General features: G+C 49.8%; 1 long non-coding RNA gene across 1 annotated transcript; it reads right to left on the reverse strand.

Annotated features, from left to right (window-relative positions):
* Positions 1–17,922: 17,922 nt before the first annotated feature.
* Positions 17,923–20,558, reverse strand: LOC118476398 (uncharacterized). Its single transcript, XR_004856390.1, has 2 exons — positions 20,272–20,558; positions 17,923–18,183 (listed from the first exon to the last, which is right to left on the reverse strand). It is a non-coding gene; the product is annotated as an uncharacterized lncRNA (long non-coding RNA).
* Between the last annotated feature and the right edge of the window lie 1,617 nt (positions 20,559–22,175).

A 22,175-nucleotide genomic window follows, 5' to 3' on the forward strand; every position in this document is an offset into this window, starting at 1 on the left:
TTTTGATGGTTGGGTTAGGAGATTTAATAAAGCTTACAGAAACTTGATCATTGGCCCTTGTTGTGTTGTGTTGTGCTGCGCTTTGGTATATATGGAGAATTAAGAACATTTTCTGTTTCAACAACAGAATTATGATTGATCCCGCTGATGTTATTTTTCTTTGTTGCTTCTGGCTAGACTCTTTTTGTTTTTGTTGCAGAGAGAGATGGAAAGAAAGAAGCTAGCGACCGGAAGCCTCCACATCAGAAGAATGGCTAAAGAGGTTTTCAGCCGAGATCTAGGATGGGCGTCGTTAGAGAGGCGCATTTGCTGATCGATTTGCTTCATTTTCCAATGGTGCTGCTATCAGATGCGTTCTCCCCATGAATTAGTTGTATGTTGGTCTAATGCTTTGTCTCTTTTGTCAGCGCTTTCAATACTGAGACTTTAGTATTTGTAATCAACATTGTCTCTAAACTTCATGGTCATATTGTGTGATCGGTCTTAGTTTAACACCCTGAATTTGGGGGGTACAAAATTTCTTTTTCTAATATCCATCAAATCTAGGTGTTACCTTCTTGTTCCTCTTTCTTTTCGATCCTTCATTCATTTTTCCCAAGTAATAGGGAATTTTACTTCAAATATAGTTGTTAATAAAACCCTAGGAGAGTTATGATTGTTGCATCATGCTTGAGCATACCTATTTTTGTTTGATGAGTGAACTTAATGTGCATTCATTTAATTTGAGTCTTGCATGAGTCTAAAAAGAAATAGATATAGAAAAGAAGAAGAAAATAAAAATACAAAGTAAAAAGGCCCAAAACCCTTAGCAACCTGGCCTCCTTCCCTCAGTCGTGTGGGCCAGCCCAGTGCCCCTTTTTTGCCCCGCCCACGACCTACACGCGCTCCAGCCTAGCGTCGCGACCCACAAGCCCCCTCTCCTCCTCCTGGGCTCGCATGAGCGTGGCCTGCCTAGCGCGTGCGGCCCAGCGCCCCCTTCCCCCTAGCCAGGCCACCCCCCGCGGCGCTCGCGCTTGCGAGGCCTGGCCGCGGCCCAGCTCGCGCTCAGCGCGCTCGCACATGGGCATGCGCCAGCCGCCGCCGGACCCACCGGCCAGCCCGGGCACCACTGTTCCTCTTCCCCAAAATTGTTTCTCCTACTTAGCACGACCAGCGCCGACGCTGAAGGCCCTAGGCATCATCTTCATCTGACCCGAACTGCCTATCCCGCCCAAGCCCCCAAGCTACCCACGACGCGAAGATCCCGGCAACTACACCCACGCCTCCCCGTTCAAACGTCTGAGCCGCGTCTCCCCTTCCTCACTTCTCCAAACCGCCAAGGCACTCCTCTCCGCGCTCCGCTCCCCACACCTCACCTCGCCACCGTGTTCGCTCAGCCGTCGAAACCATTGTGTCTAGCTGTGCACAACACCTCATCGTGCGCCGCGCCGTGCAACCGTCTCGCGTGCGCAACCCCCTTTATCGTGCCTGACAGCAACCATCGTCGTTGCGCACTCGCACACTTGTCGCAACCGAAGTGCACTCGTCATTGTCGCGCCATGCTCGTCCTCACCATCCGTCGCACCGCGTGCCCACTGAACCGCAGACACAAGAGCTGTCCTCGTGCAGCCTGCATGCCTCGTCGTCACCGTGCTGAAGCCTTGACGTCGTCGCGCGCCGGAGTCCTGCTGTGTCACGTCGTGGTCGTTGTGCCTCACATTGCCGCACTCGCTGAGCCGCGAGCTCGTCTCGTCGTGTGCGTCTGCACCGCGCCCAGGCCCACCCTTGCTATCGTGCCGGGAACTCGCACCGGAGTCGCCGTCGTACTAGGCCACGTGTCTAGAAACCGCCACACCATCGCTATCGCACCGTCCTTGTCACTGCCTAGGAGGGTCTACACTGCTCTTGTCGTCGCCGAGGTGAGCCATCTATCCCCGTCTACCCCCATCTACTCTATGTCTACCCCTGCGCATAGCCCCATCGTCGCCTCGCTGCCGTGTTTGCGCATGTTGTCTAACTGTTCGCGTGCCATCCGCACGATGTTCATGTGTGTTGATTTCGCGTGCTAGTCGTGTGTGTTTTGTTCGCGCAAGTCGTTATTCGCGTGATTAAATAAAGTCATTTTGCCACATCGTTCATATTAAATAATTAATTACTTGTCTAGTGTCGGTTATTTAATATTACAGTTTGATTGAACCAAATTTATAATTTTAATTATGTGTTTGTAAATACTTGTTAATGTGTTTATGCCAACTTAAATGTTGTATTTAATATTTAGTTAGTATGAACACGATATAATTTAGCAGTACTCATATCTCGCGTCGTTTATAAATTTATTATATGTTTAAACGTAGTGAGTCTTATGCGTCGTGTTCATAAATAAAATCCGACCAATTTTAAAATATGGTTTCCAATCAAATTACAATTTGGATTAATGCCACATTAGATATTTCTTTGGAGTATCTTTCACAAATGATTTATATTAATTAAAAACGACCTAGAACATATGTTACATGTTTATTCTGCAAACATTCCGAAAACCATATAGTCTCAACCATGGTTTTGATTTCAGCGCTTATTTTCTCGCACGATCGTAGAAGCGAGCTTTATTTCGTATTGCACTTTTTTATAATGTTTTCCTTTGTATGGTGTAATATTCTTATACATGTGTATGTTTGTTGCTTGTGTCTGTTTGTCTTCGCAGCATGTCGCAAATAGATCACGATTTGTTCCCGAGATTCGAGGAATCGACGATCAAGCTCTGATGACCAAGTGGTTAAGCTCTTCGAGTTCTATGAGATTAAAGACCCTGGGCATCTATTTGGTGAAGGCAAGTGTCCTCTAAACTACTCATGTCCTATTCATAAGATAATTCATTTCCCCGCATTACATAATTAAAACATAATGATTGACTAGCTTTTTATTTACCTCATCCTTGATTACCTTTTGGGTTATTATGGTTAGCTTCATGCTAGCGCTTTATTTTAATCAATGAACATGATGAGATACAATTATGATATGATGCTCTACATTCTGATTATGATTATGAACTCGTGGCACTAAAGGAGGCTCAGGTTGTTTCCTGAGTACTTCTCAGTAAGGACTCGTTCGTTGGATGACCACCTGGGAAAACAGTGCAACCATGAGGGTGTTATGCTCTTAACTGATTAATTTGAGGAACTTGAGGTGTAGTCTGCTTCATCGTCGTGCCATCAATGGGGTCTAGGCACAATACTTGCTCTGTCGAGGCCGGGTGCTGTTATTAGTCACCCTTCCTATGGGGAGAGGTATTGTGTTTATCAAACTGGAGAACCTAACGGGCGGCTATGACCTCTGGGGGAATCTTTGTAAAAGCTACGTAGTGAAACCCTGCTAGTTCACCTTAGAAGTGATCAATGAGGAGTAGCGCTCCTCGAGCAAAAAGGGAATCATGACTCGTGGGTAAAGTGTGCAACCTCTGTAGAGTGTTATGAAACTGATATACCAGTAGTCCGCACGGTTAAGAGCGGACTTGGGAGCTTCTTTGATTAGAGATATAGATGGTTCGAGATATTATAGTTCCATTTATGGATTTGGTTACAATATGATGATGATGGTTCTATTAATGATGTTTGTATCTATGGGTTTTGGTATTTCCTCTTTGAGGAGGTACTCTTTGGGATAAAAACTTGGGATTTATGATAACACTTGGCTTATATTAATGAATAAAACCTGACAAAGTAAAAGCAACCTGCTTTGAGCCTAACTCCACATAAAGCTAGTCCACCTCAGCCAAACAGGACATTTGCTGAGTATGTTGATGTGTACTCACCCTTGCTTTCACAAAACACCAGGTTGCCTTTGGTACAGCCTATGCTCAGGTAAAGAAGAAGAAGAAGAAGGTGTCGAGGCGAATCTCCAGGAGTTCCAGGACTTTGACGAGTTCGAGGATTAGGATAGCAACCTCCCTTAGTAAGTTGCCTGTGGTGGGTTTATTTAGGTTGGCTACGTTTCTATTATGTGCACTTTGATTCATATAATGTAAATGACTCTAGTCTGTAATATTATTACTTACTCTTTATTATTATTCAAAGAATTGTGCTATGATGAGTCATTTAAGTAATCGATGTGTATGTGAGTTCTGATCCTGGCATGTACATGGTTCACATTCAGTTTGCCTTCCAAAACCGGGTGTGACATAAGTAAACGAGTATTGCCTTAGGTGTGAATATTGGCTCCATCTAGCGCAGGTCCTGCTTGTTTAGAGGTTGTATGTCTGAATAGGTTTGTCGGGGATACGATCCCTGGTCCCTGGGACCCATCCATCAAGGAGCGCGCAGAGGGAAAGCCTGTCATTGGGGCTCATTGGTCAGTTGGAGGAGATGTATAACGTCTACCCTAGAGGCACCCGCTCCCGGACGAACCCCGCGGCATCGAGCCTGGGGTCGGGCGTGGTGGAACCTGATAGGGGGCTGAGCGTATTAGAGGGAAACCACTCGAGTGGATCCTGTGCCGTCCCGAGAGTATGACCTATCATAAATAACTAACCACATTAACTATGCCTACCACCGAGCCGCAGCGGAGGCGCCGGTCTGTCTCACACTCATGACCTACGAGACCCTCAGACCACAGAGCACTCATGACCTATGAACCCCATGGACTGCGATGCATTTATGGCCCACATGCCCTTGGGACTACGGTGCACTCATGACCCGTCAAGACTAGGTCTAAGTGCGCAAATCGATGGCAGGGCACAACACAACAATTCACGTCGAGCCCTAGGCTACAAAGGCTAGGGGTCAGCATAGCCTCAATGATGGCGCCTAGGACTCATGCAGCCTGCGCCATCCGCCATGATAAATACGAGACATCTAGGTGACCCCGGGGCCCACGAGTACGCGTGGCTTTACCCCAAGTAGAACATTTGGTTTTACCCTTGCCTTATTGCTTCTCCCGGTTTATAAAGGAGAGGGGTTGGCTCCCAGGCAAGGGGTTGAGTTCTTTCGGATATGCACCTAGAAGGATGGACCCTAGATGAACCACCAAACTAGAGGAGGAGCACCGACGAGGATTGGAGGCTGGAGCCCGCCACGAAGCCAAGACTTAGCTAGGGACTCCACTCTGTACCTTTAGCTCCACTTCCACCTAGATAAGAGACTTCAGACCCTCTCCTCCCTCTCTCATCCGCTTGTAACCCTACTACAAGTTTTGATCATTAATGGTGCTGGTAGCGCAAGCCGCCGATGACTGAAAGTAGGGACGTTCTGCCCGAACCAGTATAAATCTTGCGTCCACTGTGCACACTCTTCAGAGCACGGAACACGCATAATAAATTTACTTGTCGGAGCCAGGTTCGAAACACCAATAGTTGGCACGCCAGGTAGGGACTTTGCACGTTCCATGACGAAGTTCACCAAGCTCCGGATGGCTGGAAACAACATTGATGTAGTTGGACCCTCGGAGCAACCGTCAACTTTAGGAGTTTGACTTCGCCATCAGTAATGAAGAAACAACGGACAAGGCTATGGAATCCCCGGTTCCCCCAATGGGTGATTCGCTCGACATCATTGGAAGCCTTGACCACCTCCGGCTTTGTCCCCCAGGAAGTGGTAACAGACGATGTTGTGTGCCGCAATCCGCTTTAGCCAAGATCGTGGGAATACTAGATCCTGTCGAGCACTTGTTCCATGTCCTCCCCCCGTCAGGGTCAGAAAGCAGACCTGGTTCCCCATCGAGCGGGATCACCCATATCTTGGCCTAGGAGTGTCTCATGGTCACTTTCGCAGGGGACCCCTACATGTTCGCGAAAAGCTTTGAGGGGTCTCTCGCTGATGCCACGATGTATGTCGCAACGTATGCCCTACCCCAATTTGACCTACCATCCCAGGAACTGCCACTAGGGCGGAGCCCCACCCGAGGTGGCCGAGGTCCCTCCACCGGGAGGCGAGGGTTGCCGCGATGGCGAACAAGGTAGCTACAATGGAGCACTTGGCAAACGCACATCGAAGCAGCTGGCATCTTGTCGCGACCGGTGTGCCGGACGCGCCTCAATGACTGAAGCCGACGTGTCTAAGCCTGGTTAGTGGCCTAAGTATGTCAGATGTCATGGAGTCTGTAATCAGGGCACCACCTGTGGGCCCAGTCGTCAGTGCCTAAGTGCAGAGTATGTAATAAGCGAGACCGGAGAACTTGAGAGACAAGAAAGAAAAGAAATCAGAAACCTGCCGCCGGAACCTTTCCTGGTGAGCGCCCACCTCTCTCTCTCGTTCGTTTGAGTACGTACCTCACGCCATCGGAGATCCTCGGTGGCCACGGGGCACAACAGTTGGTATCAAAGACCAGTTGATCTTCGGCACGCTACCGTGGGTGTCTGCATATTCCGTCGATCGTCACCGTCATAGGCACGGATTTGGTGAGTTCTCGACGTTTGTCGCGCAGCACCGGCGGCGTCGATTGAATCCCTGTAATTCCCACGCCACCACGGTCTGATTTGCGGGTAGTCACCACGGTGCCGCCGAAACCTTCTGTCCAGACTCGTTTCGTCCTAGACGAGATGGCCGCCGCAGGGGAACGTGAAGAGGAACGCTGGAATCACCTCAATCAGAGCATTGATCTGCTGTTTACAAGGCTGGGCGACGTCACGCATGCGCAAGAGCAGATGCAGATCCACCAGGACTTGGGGGTGAAGGCTATGGAGCAGGTTCTCAAAGATAAAGCCACCTTCGCGCAACAACTCGAAGCCACAAGCAAGGCGGTGGATCTTCTCACACGCGAGCGTCGACCTTCGGCGAAGTGGGACACTTCCTCACAGTTCTCCACGGAGGCGCAACCCTCTCTGCATCAGCGTCCACCACGTCCCTCTGGTTACCACCCTGGTGAGCATCATCATCATCGCCCCCACCGATTATTCCTCGTGATTGGAATGAAGGCATGCAAGGGTATCGTCATACCACACCCAAGTTGAACTTTCCATAGTTTACTAGGCGCGATCCACGTATCTGGCACCGGCACTGTGAGGATTACTTTCTATTCTACAATGTTCCTGAGCACCTTTGGGTTACTTCTGCAACAATGCATATGAGGGATAATGTTGGGAGGTGGATGGATGTAACGCCCTGAATTTGGGGGTAGAATTTTTTCTTCTTTTCTCTCACCAAATTCAGGCATTACCCTTTTCTTTTCTCGTTCCCTCGCTAAACCTTGATCTTTTCCAAAGTCGAAGCGGGTTTTGGCTTTAGACCTCGTGTAAAGCAAAACCTTAAAACACTTTATTTTGTGTGATGCACCATGCCGAACCATGCATACTTTTTGTTTGATTAAAAATGTGAATGCTTTCGTCTAGAGAAAATTAGAAATTAGAAAAAAAAAGAAAAAGCCTTTTCTTTTTTTCTCTTCTTTCTTTCTTTTTCTTCCCTCTCTTTCCCCCCCTTTTTCCCCTATTCGGCCCAGCCGTCCCCCCCTTCGGCCGGCCCAGCCGCCCCTTTCCCCCCCTCTCCCGCGTGGGCCCCGCGCCGGCCTAGCCGCGCGCCCCCTCCCTCCCCCACTTTGGGCCCAACCGGCCCAGCCGCCCCCCACCCTTTTTCTTTTTTCCAAAAATCCTCCCGCGGGCCCCGCCCGTCATCTCTCTCTCTCTCTCTCCCTCCCTCACCCTAACCCCTGCCCTAACCGCCGCCGCCGCCCTCCCCTGCTCGCCCGAGCCGCCGCCGCCGCCCCTCCCCGCCCGCCGGTGAGGCTCCCCCCTCCCCCCTCCTCCCCTCCCTCTCCTTCCTCCCTCTCCTCCCTCCGGCGCCCTCCCCTCACCCGCGCCGCCCGGCTCGGCCCCGGCTCGGCGACCCCGCCCGGCCCGGCCACCCCGCGCCGCCCGCCCGGCCGCGCCCCGCCCTTCCCCGCGCGCCCGCGCCCGGCGAGCTCGGCCGCCCGCGCCCCCGGCGTCCCGCTCGGCCGCCCGCGCCCCCGGCCCCGCCCGGCTCGGCCCCCGGCTCGGCCGTCCCGGTGAGCTCGGCCCGGCCCCGGCCACCCCGCGCCGCCCGCGCCCGGCTGCGCTCGCGCCCGCTCCAGCGAGCCGCGCCCGCGCCGGCCCCGCCTCGCCCCCGGCGAGCTCGCGCCCGGCCGCGCCCTCGTCCGGCGAGCTCGCGCCGCCCGCCCTCTCGGCCGGCTCCCTGGCCGCCCCAGCGACCCGCGCCGCCCCGCCCGCTCGGCCCCGGCGACCCGCCCTCGCCGCGCCCGGCCCCAGCTCGGCGAGCCTCGCCCGCTCGGCCCGGCTCCCTGGCCGGCACCTGCGCCCCGCCCCGCCCCTCGGCTCGGCCGGCCGTGGTGGCCCGGCGTCCTCCCGCGGCGCGGCGAGCCCCGCTCGCCCGCGCGCGCCCGCCCCCGGCTCGGCCGCCCGCCTCCCGGCGAGCTCGGCCCCCCCCGGTTCAACCGCCCCGTGCCCCGGCTCGGCCGCCCGTCCTCGCGCTCGGCCTCGTCCGGCCGTATCCTCGCTCGCCCGCGCTCGCTTTCCCCGGCGTGCTTGCCCGTTCGCCCCGCCGTGCCTTGCTCGCGTCGTGTCGGCCCTCGGCGTGGCCTCGAGCTCGGCCAGCGCATGGCCCCGACGCGTGCGCGACTCGTTCGCAGCACGTTAAGTGTGGCTTTGCGCGTGCGCGTGTTCGCGCAGCGTTCCGGCGTAGCTCGTCGTGCCCGCGACGCGATCGTCTACCCCCCGTCTCCTATATGCGCTAATCACGTTGTTTATATTAATAAGGTAGGAGTCTCAATTTGGAAATTGGTTACGTTAGTTAATTTGTATAGTCAATCGTCTATCTTATTCAATGTTAATCTACTAAAAGTGATCGCGTTTACATTAGTGCATGTAGCTAATCCTTTTGTTAGAACCAACTGGAACGAGAGCGCGTGACGTCTAGTCATTCGTTTACCCGTAGTGCCCCTCGAGCATAAGCCTTAACCCCTGCGAGACCTTCCCTCGTTTCTTTCTAACCAAGGTAAATCCATTATCGTATGTGGTATTCTATGCATATTTGCTCTACTTGTTCTCTTGTATGGTGTATTGTTGGTTTCCTAATTTCAATGGATGTATGTATGTATGTTTGCACCCGCTTAGAGAACGATCCGGTTGAAGAGCCCGAGGAACTCGCAGGAGAAGCCCCTGAGCAGCAGTCGGTTGGTGGAGGCAAGTGTCCTTTGACCTATCTCTGTCCTATTCATTATTTAATTCACCTCCCGCTTTACACATTTATGCCTAAGGACTGACTAGCTTTTGCTATCCATATCCTTGTTTACCTATATGGGTTGGATTATTATTAGTTAGCTTTATGCTATTGCTCAACTCTAATCAATGAACATGATGAGATTATCTATGATACGCTGTTTTCCCTTCTCTTATTATGATGTTGTACTTGTGGCTTTAAGGGGGCTCGAGCGGTTTCTCGAGTGCCTCTCCGTAAGGACCTGTTCTATGGATGACCGCCCGGGAAAACAGTGCAACCATGAGGGTGGAATGGGGTGCCCTTAGCTGAATAATTAGAGGATCCGGGGTGTAGTTCGCTTCGCCGTCGTGCCGTCAATGGGGCTCGGTGTATGCGGCTCGCTCTGCCAAGGTTGATTTGTCCCTTGGGGAGGAGTGCGGTACATTTAGGAAACCTAACGGGCGACTACAGCCCCGGGGAATCTTTGTAAAGGCTACGTAGTGAAACCCTGCCTATTCACCTTGGTAGTGTTTAAGGGTTTGATCGACCCGAGGCAAGAGGGAATCACGGCTTGTGGGTAAAGTGCACAACCTCTGCAGAGTGTTTGAAAACTGATATATCAGCCGTGCTCACGGTTATGAGCGGCCAAGGGAGCTCCAGTGATTAGTGGTACTTGATCAGAGACATTATGGTACAGGTGGTTATGAGATTGATGGTTCTGGTTATGACTATGGTGCTGGTAAGTGGTATTCTTTCCGTTTGGAAAGGGTACATCGGGCTAATAACTTGGGTTAAAGCTAAAACCTGGCTCTCTATTAGTAAATAATAATCTGACCAACTAAAAGCAACTGCTTGACTTATCCCCACATAAAGCTAGTCCACTGCAGCCAAACAGGATACTTGCTGAGTATGTTGATGTGTACTCACCCTTGCTCTACACACCAAACCCCCCCATCCCCAGGTTGTCAGCATTGCAACCACTGCTCAAGCGAAGATGAAGCTGTGGAAGCAGACTTCCAGGAGTTCCAAGACTACGACGAGTTCTAGGCGCGGGTTAGCGGCAACCCCCAGTCGGCTGCCTGTGAAGGCCGCGATTATCTACGTTTCTTTTCCACACTTTGATTTATTGTAAGGACTATATGGACGTCTCAGACGTATGATGTAATCGACTATTTCCCTTTTAATACTATTTTGAGCACTGTGTGATGATGTCCATGTTATGTAACTGCTGTGTACGTGAATAACTGATCTTGGCACGTACATGGTTCGCATTCGGTTTGCCTTCTAAAACCGGGTGTGACAATGGAGGTGCAGCGCCTCAAAGGGGGTTTTCCTTCCTGGGCCCAATTCATGACCGATGTGGAGGATAAATTTGGTGCTTATGATTATGATCATGCTATGCAGGATTTGTTCACTCTAAAGCAAACTGGTTCAGTTGAGGAATTTTATTTCCAGTTTTAGTCTCTGCAATTTCGGCTAGAGATGCATAACAGTGGTTTTGACAGAATGTTCTTCATCAATCAATTCACTCACAATCTAAAACCCGAATTGGCTGTGATGGTCCAATCTCACATACCTCGTACAATGGAACATGCAGTGCATATTGCCAAGATCCAAGAAGCCTTATTCGATCGTCCACAATTCAAGTACAGTAAACCTGCATTTCCACACAAGGCTCAGTTTGGAATTTCTGGTCGCCCTGAGGTAAAGATGAGTTCTACTTTCAATTCCCCATTGACTAAAGAACGCCAGAAGAGGGACTATTGTCGGGCCAATAATCTATGTTTCTATTGTCTAGCTCCTTTTGACCATGCTCATTTAGCCAACTGTCCCAAGCGTCCCAAAACACAGTTGAATGCTGTCGTGGTGAATGATTTGGATATTCCTCTCACAGAAGATATTCTTCATTAGTTGGACATGGAAGATGCTCTTTCCTCTGAGTTTGGTCAGTTGTCCCTAAATGCACTTGCAGGAACTGATACGGGCCATACATTGAAACTACGAGCTATGGTCAAAAACAAGGTCATGCTGACCCTTGTCGACAGTGGGAGCTCGCACAGCTTCGTCAGTGCCGCTTTCCTTAAGACTTGTGGTATTCCATCTACACCTCGGTCGCCTTTAACAGTGAAAGTAGCCAATGGAGAGCTACTGGTGGTTGACCAGCAAGTTCATCAACTAGAGTGGTGGATTCAGGGGTACACCTTCTATTCAGATATGTTGGCACTGGACTTTGGGGCTTTTGATGCCATTCTAGGCTATGATTGGTTAGCTCCGCTTAGTCCCATGATCTGCCATTGGGAAGATAGAACTTTGGATTTTCAGTATCGTCACCAGTCAGTGCATCTACAAGGAATTATCCAAAATCAGTCCATTCTTCCAGAGGTTTCTCCACATGAGTTGGCCAAGTGGGCAGCAGGCAATGATATTGCAGCTTTAGCTGTCATCGAAATTCTTTCACAGTTGCCAGATGCCTAAGTTCCACTGGAACTTCGGCCTGTCCTACAGGAATATGCAGATGTCTTTGAGGATCCGAAGAAACTACCAACCCCTAGGCTCCACGACCATCGCATTCCTTTGCTGCCCAACCAACCTCCAGTAAACTCCAGACCATATCGGTATTCTCCTTTACATAAGGACGAAATCGAAAAACAAGTTAAGGAACTTCTGCAGACTGGTCTGATTGTGCACAGTACTAGTCCCTTTGCTTCTCTAGTGCTTCTCGTTCAAAAGAAAGATGGTACCTGGCGATTCTGTGTTGATTACCGGAAGTTGAATGCCATAACAGTGAAAAACAGGTTTCCTATTCCAGTGATTGATGAAATTCTCGATGAACTGGCGGGCACCAAATTCTTTACTAAGTTGGACATGAGATCTGGGTACCATCAAGTCCGCATGTGGCCTGAGGATGAACCCAAAACAGCTTTTAAGACGCACCATGGTCATTTTCAATTCCGCGTCATGCCATTTGGACTCACCAACGCCCCGGCTACGTTCCAATGTCTTATGAATACCATACTCGAGCCATTCCTTCGGAAGTTCATGCTGGTTTTCTTGGATGACATCCTCATTTACAGTTGCTCTATGCAGCAACATATTTCTCATTTGCAGCAAGTGTTGGCTCAACTCAGACTGCATCAGCTCTATATGAAAGTGAGTAAATGCTCCTTTGGCCAAACTTCTTTGCATTATTTGGGCCACATTATCTCTCAGGAGGGCGTTGCTACTGACCCAGCAAAAACAGATGTGATGTTACAGTGGCCCATTCCCACCACAGTTACTGAACTTCAGGGTTTTTTGGGACTCACCGGTTACTATCACAAATTCATCAAACATTATGGTCTTATAGCTCGACCCCTGACTGGTTTGATTCGTACTAAACAATTTGTATGGACCCCAACAGCTGAACAAGCCTTTAATCAATTGAAACAGGCCATGGTCACTGCCCCAGTGTTGGCTATTTCAGATTTTTCACAACCCTTTATTGTAGAAACTAATGCAAGTGATATCGGCATTAGCGCTGTACTAATTCAGCGAGACCAACCAGTGGCTTTTCTCAGTAAAGCACTTGGGCCCCAACATCAGAAACTTTCAATTTATGAGAAGGAATTCCTAGCGCTTATCATGGCGGTGGAAAGATGGCGCACATATCTCCAACGACAGGAGTTTATCATCCGAACTGACCATCAAAGCCTCTCATACCTCACTGAGCAACATCTTCATTCAGACATGCAGAGAAAGGCCATGACTCGTCTGATGGGTCTGCAATTCAAAGTAGTCTATCGCAAGGGCAAAGAGAACATTGTGGCTGATTCCCTGTCCCGGGTGGGGCACCTTTGCAGCACTACAACAGTGTCTCATGTCCAACCAGTTTGGCTGCAAGAGCTGTTGAACAGCTACAATACGGACCTAGCAGCACAGGACTTACTTGCTAAACTGGCCCTCCATTCTCCGGATGAGGAAGGATTTTCTTTATCCTAGGGTATCATTCGCTACAACAACAAGATTTGGGTGGCCAATAATTCAGCGTTGCAAACCAAGTTGATCAACAGTTTTCACTCAACTGCGGTTGGGGGTCATTCAGGTTCTAAAGGGACTTATCATCGCATCAACCAGTTGTTTTACTGGAAAGGTCTCAAAAGTGTTGTGGAGGATTTTGTGCGTCAGTGCTCAGTATGCCAACACGCCAAACACAGTAACACTCATCCAGCTGGTCTTTTACAGCCATTGCCCATTCCTGCTGGCGCATGGCAAGACATCACTATGGACTTCGTCGAAGGGCTACCATCATCTGAGGGTTATAATTGCATACTCGTGGTCGTGGATAGGTACACTAAGTACGCACATTTCATTCCATTGAAACATCCATTCACAACACAGCTAGTGGCGCGGGCTGTTCTAGACAATGTGGTGTCACACCCGGTTTTGGAAGGCAAACCGAATGCGAACTATGTACGTGCCAGGATCAGAACTCACGTACACAGCGATTACATAAATGAACATCATCGCACAATGCCCGAATAATAACATAAAAGAGTATTAACTTATTACATCACAGAGTCATAGACATCCACATAGTCATCGTCTTAACAGGTAAATCAAAGTACTAGCGAAACGTAGTAAAGACAAGGCCTCCACAGGCAGCTGACTGGGGGTTGCCGCCAACCCACACCTAGAATTCGTCGTAATCTTGGAACTCCTGGAAGTCTCCTTCCACGGCTTCACCTTCTCCTGAGCAGTGGTTACAATGCGGACAACCTGGTGTTTTGTGGTAAAGCAAGGATGAGTACACATCAACGTACTCAGCAAATGTCCCGTTTGGCTGAAGTGGACTAGCTTTATGTGGGGTTAGGCTCTAGCAGTTGCTTTTAGTTGGTCAAGTATTTATCATTAGTAGAAGCCAGATTTTAGCATTTAACAACCCATAAACCATTTCCTCATCGAGGAACAACATCATCATAGTCGAACCAAAACCATAACATAATCCTTGTCTCTCGAACCATCTGTATATCTAATCAAAGAGGATCCCAAGGCTGCTCTTAACCGTGAGCACGGCTGACATATCAGTTTCACTACCCTCTGCAGAGGTTGCACACTTTACCCATGAGTCATGATTCCCTTTCTACCCGGGGAGAGCTAATCCCCATTGACCACTACCTAGGTGGTCCGGCAGGGCATCACTATGTAGCTTTTACAAAGATTCCCTAGAGATCATAGCTGCCCGTTAGGTTTCTCCAGTTTGATAAACATAGTACCCTCCCCGCAGGAGAGTGACTAACAAAGAGCAAAACGAAAGAACCTCGGCACTCAGCCTCGGCAGAGCAAGCACTGTGCCTGGACCCCATTGACGGCACGACGGCTAAGCAACTACACCTCTAGTTCCTCTAATTAATTGGCTAAGGGCATCCCATTTCACCCTCATGGTTGCACTGTTATCCCGGGTGGTCTCTCAACGAACAGGTCCTTACGGGGAGGTACTCAGGAAACAGCCTGAGCCCCCTAGAGTATCCCCAGATCATCAACATCATCAAGATAACAGTATCATAAATAGTCACATCATGTTCATTGATCAAGTTAAGGCAATAGCAGAGTGCTAACCATAACAGCCCATAAGGTCATCAAGGATAAAGTAAAGTGGAAAGCTAGTAAATCCTTAGGTTTCAAGTAAGTAATGCGGGGTAGTAAGTTATGAATGAATAGGACATAATGGGACAGAGGACACTTGCCTTCACCAAACTGCTGATCAGGGACTTCCTCTGCAACCTCCTCGGGAAACACAGACTGCTCGTTGTCTACGTAAAGTAATCATTCACACTATGCACTTGGGAAGATAACAAACAAAAAGCAACATAACAAACATATGCAGCAGAGAGATCACAAGTTCATAGTAGAAAAGGGATAGGCACTCTGGTGTTCCCTAGGTCTAGGGTAGAGGACTATACAAAGTGATTCATTATCCACTAATCAGGTTTAAGTCAGTGGTGGGGTTGAATCATTGCATGGTTTTAAGTTCCTAAACTTAGGTGTTTAAGTCCATAAACTTAGGTGCTCCAACTTTTACTAAAGTCTACCAACTTCTAATTATCTCAAATAGGGTTCCAATAACCTTAATCCTATCCTAATGATTAACTATTAATTGGTACATGGAGACAGTAGGGAAACATTGTTTAAATAGATAGACAAAAATACCATGAGCATTTTGCAATTTGAGGCACCTAATTTGGAGTTCATATGACAAAGTTATGAATTTTACAAGTTTAGGGGTTAAAAATATACCCTAAATACTTATTTTGAATTAAATAAAAGGTCCGAGGACCTAACTGTAAGAAACCAGGGACGGCGGGTTTAAATTTCAGAAAATCGGGGGTCTCTTTAAGAAAACGCGCGGACGAAGGGGTATCGGGCTCCTACGGCCGTCGGATCTCAGATCAACGCGCAGGATTAGATCCGCGGGCGGGCGCGCGAGCGCGCGGCGGCCTGAGCGGCTGACAGGCGGGGCCGGGCGGGCAGCGCGAGCGCGGCGGCTGACAGGCGGGGCTAGCGGGCAGCGTGGGCGCGGGCGGGCTGACAGGCGGGGCCAGCGGGCAGCGCGGGCGCGGGCGGGCTGACAGGCGGGGCCAGCGGGCAGAGCGGGCGCGGGGTGTGAGGGAAGCGGCCCTGGGCCGTTGGATCTCCGGTAGGCGGCCAGGATTGGACCCAGGCTAATTGAATCAGGGCCACCCGATCCGGGATGAACGGCGGGGGTCGGGTGGCCGGCCTTGGCCTTTCCTACGGCTAGCTGGGGCGGCGGCGCTCGTCCCCGCGGCGGAGGACTCGCCGGAGACGAGGGGCGCGGGCGCTCGGCGGGTCCCTGGGGCGACCTGAGCGGCCGGGGAGGTTGGGGAAGGCGCGGGGAGTCTTCTGGTGGGGGCTAGGTCGGGACAGGGGCACCGGAGGGGGGCGGTTCACGGCGAAGCGGCTCGGCGGCGGCGTTAATCAACTCCGACGAGGAATTAAGCGCAGCAGAGAGCAATACAAAGGTCGATAGGGGGCGGGAGAGGTTCCTTACCTCAAGGCGGGCTCCGGGGACTCCTCGGTGGCGGCAATGGCGCGACGGCGGCCCGGGGCGACGGTGGCGGACCTTCGCGGCTGCACGGAGGACGGCGGGTGAGCGCGGGCAGAGGGAAATAGGGAGGGGGAGGGGGAATTGGGGCGCGTCCCGGGTTGCGGACGTCGGGGCGGAGCTCACCGTGGCAGAGAGCACGGCGGAGCTCCGACGGCGACGGGGAAACGGCTCGGGCGGCGATGGTTAGTGGCGGCGGCGCTCTGGCGTGTGCGTAGCGAGGGGGAGGTGAGAGAGAGGGGTCTGCTGGTGCGCAAATGAGGGAGGGGGAGAGGGCGAGTGGGGTTCTGGCTCAAGTGGCCGGGGGCGGGGCGGTTGCGAGCTCCACGCGCGACGTGGGCGCGGAGTCCGCGGCAGCGCGCAGCTCGGGCGGCAGTTACGCGGAGAAGACGGGGCTGACAGGCCGGGCCCGCGAGCAGAGAGAGAGGGGAAAGCGGGTACGGGCGCGCGGAAGGCGGCCGCGCTGACGGGCGGGCCCGCCAGGGCAGAGAGAGCGGGGGGGGGGGGGGGGAGAGCGCGCGCGGGCGGGATGGGCCTAGCTGGGCCGAAAGGCTGAGGGGGGCGGGGGAGTGGGCTTCTTTCCTTTTTTCTTTTATTCTGGAATTGTTTTCCCTTTTTCTTTTATTTATTCTATTTGATTCAAATCCAAATAAGCCACAAACTCAAATTAGACTTTCCAAGAATTATGCACCAAACAAAAGTGAAATCTAGGGTTCAACATGATGCAACAATTCATACTCCCTTGGAGTTTGAGTTAATAGACTATAATTACAATTAAAATAAGCACTTTTCTCCTATAGAAATGAGAAAGAAAAGATTGGGGAAGGATGAGAAAAGGGAAGTAACACCTGAATTTGTGAATATGAGCAAAGAAATTTTATACCCCCAAATTCAGGGTGTTACATGTGGTGAGGCTCCATGGTTTTCCCAAGACCATTGTTTCAGATCGCGACCGCATTTTTCTCAGCGCATTCTGGAAAGAACTGTTTGCTTTATTTGGCACTGGTTTACTGTGGAGCACAGCCTATCACCCTCAAACCGACGACCAATCAATGTCTTGAAATGTACTTGCGATGTGCAGTTCATGACAATCCCAAGCGTTGGAAGCACTGCATTTCCTTGGCTGAAATATGGTACAATGCCTGTCTTCATTCTTCCCTGGGTTGTTCTCCCTTCAAGGCATTGTATGGCTATGAGCCTGACATCGGTTTTTCAATTGCTCCTACACAAGACACTCCAACCGAAGCTCTCACTTGGGTCACTGAAAGGGATGCTCATATGCAACAACTGAAGGAAAATCTTGCTAGAGCTCAAAACAAAATGAAGCAGCTCGCCGATCGCCATCGTGTGGATCGCCAATTCCAAGTTGGAGAACAAGTACTCCTAAAGTTACAACCATATGCCCAGAGTTCAGTGGTGAATCGACCATACCCCAAACTAGCATTCAAATTTTTTCCCAGGGACCCATCCATCAGGGAGCGCGCTGAGGTAAAGCCTCTGGTCATTGGAGCCCATTGATCAACTAAAGGAGGTGGATACTGTCTACCTTGGAGGCACCCGCCCCCGGATGAACCTCACGACACCAAGCTCGGGGTCGAGCGTATTGGAGGGAAACCACTCGAGTGGATCCGCGCTTGGTCCAAAACTGACCCATCATAAATAACTGGCCACAATAATGTCACATCCGGATTTAGGGGTCCAAACTCGGGTGCGGCTCACACGTGTGATGGAATCAAGTCTCATACATATGATGACTCATGGTACAGAAACGAATGTCACATCATTAATATATAACAAAGTTTTGTACAAAATAGTTAAATAATTAAATTATACGAAGACAATGATCTAGCAACCAAAGTTGACCGGGAGACGACGGCCTAGACCTCTCACGAACATCATCGCGACATCCTTCATGCGCCTCATCCTGCGGTGCCTATTCTTGACCTGGGGGATGTGAGTACAACAAGGGTGAGCTCACATACGTTAATCGCTCAACAAGTTGTGGGGAATAATATGCATGAACTCACCAAAGGTGGGAGCTCATGTGAAGTGTAAGGCTTACCAAAGGAGATGGTTAAAGTTGAGCATTGTTTTTAGAGTTGGTCAAAATTTTATTAGCAGTTACTAAGTATAAGTAGATACCAACCCAAATAAGAAAGAGATCAAAATTGATAATAACACCCGCGATGCAATGGATATGACATATTAAGTTTAGTTCTATAAATTAATCATGCGAGAGTCTTGAGTCACTCTTGACCGTGAGCACGACTGATATACCAAATTTACACTCTGCAGAGGTTGCACTTCTTTACCCACAAGTCGTGTTACCCATTTGCCACGGGGTTGTACGGACTCCATACACCTCTACCAAGGAAGCGAGGCAAGGTAGCACTACAAGACCTTTCCAAAGTTCCACTAGTTCGAGAGTACCCACTACGGTTTCAGGACAAAGGAAGCATATGAATCCATCGTCCGAACTACCATCGCAGCAGTTCAACCCGAGAACCTCCCTATACTCTGTAGTGACGCCTCCCCGCTTACCCCATTCGAGTAAGGTAATCTCTCCCTAGCTTTTCTAATTACTTGGCCAAGAGCGTCCCATTCCACCCTTGTGGTACACTGTTATCTCAAGTTAAGCTCCATTTCCAATTAACACAATGATCTTGTCATGAACAATAATTAAAACAACAATATAATTGGAACATGATCATAATTAAAATATAGCATTAATCCCAAAACCAGATAGAGCAATAGCAACACTACCCAATAGTTCATTTGTTTGCAAGGTGGGGGATAAACAATACTAGGGAAACCTATTAGGTCCCATCAAATTAACCTGAGCATGTCACAGTGATTACCAAAGAACATTATTAGGTAGATAAAAGTGATCAAGGGCACAACTTGCCTTAGACTTGAGATTCCAAGGTACCAACTTGGTCTTCAAGTGACTCGTAAACCTCGCTGATACTCGTAGCAATACAAACAGACATAGTATAGGAAAATATTAACATCATACCAAACATGAGAACATACCGCTTAATAATGATCTACGCTTCGCAACTAGATCATAGGTTCGAGAACCACTAAATTCGGAGTTACGGTTATAAAGTTATGATTTTTCGATGATTTAAGTGTTTAATATAAAACAAATTAAGTGCATGACTTTGACCATATATTTCATAGTATTATAAGTTTACTAGATGGTAAACAATATTAATATAAGACTAATGCAACCGGAATGGATCTAAAACGAGTTAAAATGAATTAAATATGGATTAAACAAGTTTATGTAATTATTTTTATACTAAAAATCATTTCCTATATTAATTTAGCTAATTTATTAAATCCTTGGATTGCGCACATAAATTCTAGAAAGCTCGGGTCCTATTCATAAATATTAGGACTCAGCTGCAATTACTTTCTAACTGATGTGGATGAGGGGTTTATTTTATAAAAACTCAGGGGCTCTTACGCAAAATGGCACGACCGAAAGGGTGTCGGTTGATCAGATCCGTCCGATCGACTCCGGACGCTCCAGATTAAATCAAGTATTAGACCGAACCGGTACGCAGTCGCGGCCATCAGATCGACGATCAATGACCCAGTTTTAATGAGACGCGATCTACACCACACCGTCCATTGCCCGATTTGACGCCCAGGATCACAGGCATCGAAGAGGTATCTTTGACCAGATCTGAACTATCCATCTACGGATCGAAGGCCAGACCGTTGTCTTCCCCAGCCAACACCAGACCCAGCGACGCAATGCCCTGCGATGGTGAACCTCGCAGAGACCGACAATTCAGCCCAAACCGCGACTATTCTTGATTCTGTCAGGTCCCAAACATAACTCGATGCATGGCGAATCGATCGGATCTTCCTATACTCGAGCGGACATCTACAGGTTCCCATCCACAGGGATGAGCGGGAAACGACGGCTGCAAGATCCAGTCAAGCGATTCTGGTCTACGGGGTGGGTTGACACAGACCCAACTTGACGGTGGAAGATCAAGGGAAGGAGTTGAATCTCACCGGCGGTAGACGCGCAGAACCCCCGACCACGATGAGGGGTGGATTCGTGATCCATCCCCACACCGGTGAGCGTTTCAAGGTGCGATAATGTTGCTCCCGCCTATCGACGATGCCGAGAACTTCGTCAGGATGCAGGGACGCGACTTCGGCGTGATTTGCTTATGGCGGGCGAGGTTCTCTTGTTGCTCCGGTGCGGGCGCAAAAACATGCACAACGAGCGCCGCATTTGGGTATAAATAGCAGGGTTCTAGCGGATTTGGCGCGGAGGCGCATACGGCCGCATTCGGTCGTGCGCCATGTGAAAGGGAAATGTGCCCTTGGGCCATTTCTATAAATATTTTGGTGATTAGATGCCCAACACACATCGTATTGAAGTAATGTGTGCCAAGTATTAAAGAGATGCAAATAAAGAATAAATGTAAGATCTAAACGTTTTATCAATAGTTTTATATGCTAAACACTCTTGTCTAAGTGACAGGACTCAACTAAGTAAAGGCCAAAAGAGTCAGAGGAAAACAGACAAAGAAACGAAGAAAAAGGTGCTGATTGTGCAGCACCGGACGGTGCGGTGCCACTCACCGGACAGTCCGGTGCACGGTCTGCGCAACTCTGCGCTCTCGGGTTTTTCCCTGGCTACGTTGGCTATAATTTACCGGACAGTCCGTGCTAGGCGCCGGATAGACCGGTGCACCAGCCGTGCAAAGGCTATCTGCCACGTCGACAGGAGCCAACGGCCACTTGGCGCACCGGACGGTCCGGTGCCCCATAGAAAAGGAAATTAGCCAATCAGGGGATTCTCTTCCATGTAATGTGCGCATATTGTTCACTGTACGGTGCGCCGCCGGACAGTCCGGTGCATCGACGAACAGAAGGCAATAATTGCCTACCAAATGGAGTTCCAACGACTCTTAGCTGCATTGGGGCTATAAAAGGGACCCCTAGGCGCATGGAGCACTACACCAAGTATTCACTAAACATCCTAAGACGCCTAGACTCCGCAAATACGCATTTGGATCATCGTGACTGAGATTTGAGCACTAAGTGTGTTGTGAACTTGTGGCATTGTTCTTGTGTGCTCTCTTCTTGACTTGTGTGCGTATTGTTGCTGCAATACTAGTCTTGTGTGTGTTTCTTTCCCTCCCTTACTCTTTTGCTCTTGTTGTGATCAACTTTGTAAGGGTGAGAGGCTCCAACTTGTGGAGATTCCTCACAAACGGGAAAACAAGTATAAGGAAGAAAATCGTGGTATTCAAGTGGATCATTGGATCACTTGAAAGGGGTTGAGTGCAACCCTCGTCCATTGGGACACCGCAATGTGGAAGTAGGCAAGTGTTTTACGTGGTCGAACCACGGGATAACATCACCGTGTCTCTTGTGTCGCTTTTCTTTGTGATTGGTTTCTTCTCAAGAGTTCTCGCTATAGCAACTTGGCTTTAATCTTACTAACTTTTCATAACCAAGTTGTGCTATTAAGTGTTGAATTTTACAGGATCACCTATTCACCCCCCTCTAGGTGCTCTCACTAGGTAGGAGCCAACTCGCGGGTTTGTTGTAACAACCATGAGATTGGCGGCAGATGTCCAGCCCCCCGCAGCAAGCGTGCGCCAGGGAAGATCTACAGCGCCAGACTGGTTGGGCCCACATGACAGTGTTAGACGGACGGGACGCGATGCGAGGGGGAGAGGGCTCAGCGGCTGCCCAGTGGGGCCGGGTGGTCAACGGCGAGCGGGACAGGCCACGCGGAAGGAGGGCCAAGTGGGCCAAATTGGCGCCCCTAGGCCCGATTACGCTCTCCTCTCTTTTTTACCTTTATTTTTATTTTCTATTTGAATTTTAGATTTGAATTTGATTTCAAATTTGTTTGTGAGCCTTACTCCCAAATTGAGTGCACAATTAAAGGTACC

Source organism: Zea mays, chromosome 2, assembly GCF_902167145.1.
Source record: "Zea mays cultivar B73 chromosome 2, Zm-B73-REFERENCE-NAM-5.0, whole genome shotgun sequence".
Taxonomy (NCBI): domain Eukaryota; kingdom Viridiplantae; phylum Streptophyta; class Magnoliopsida; order Poales; family Poaceae; genus Zea; species Zea mays.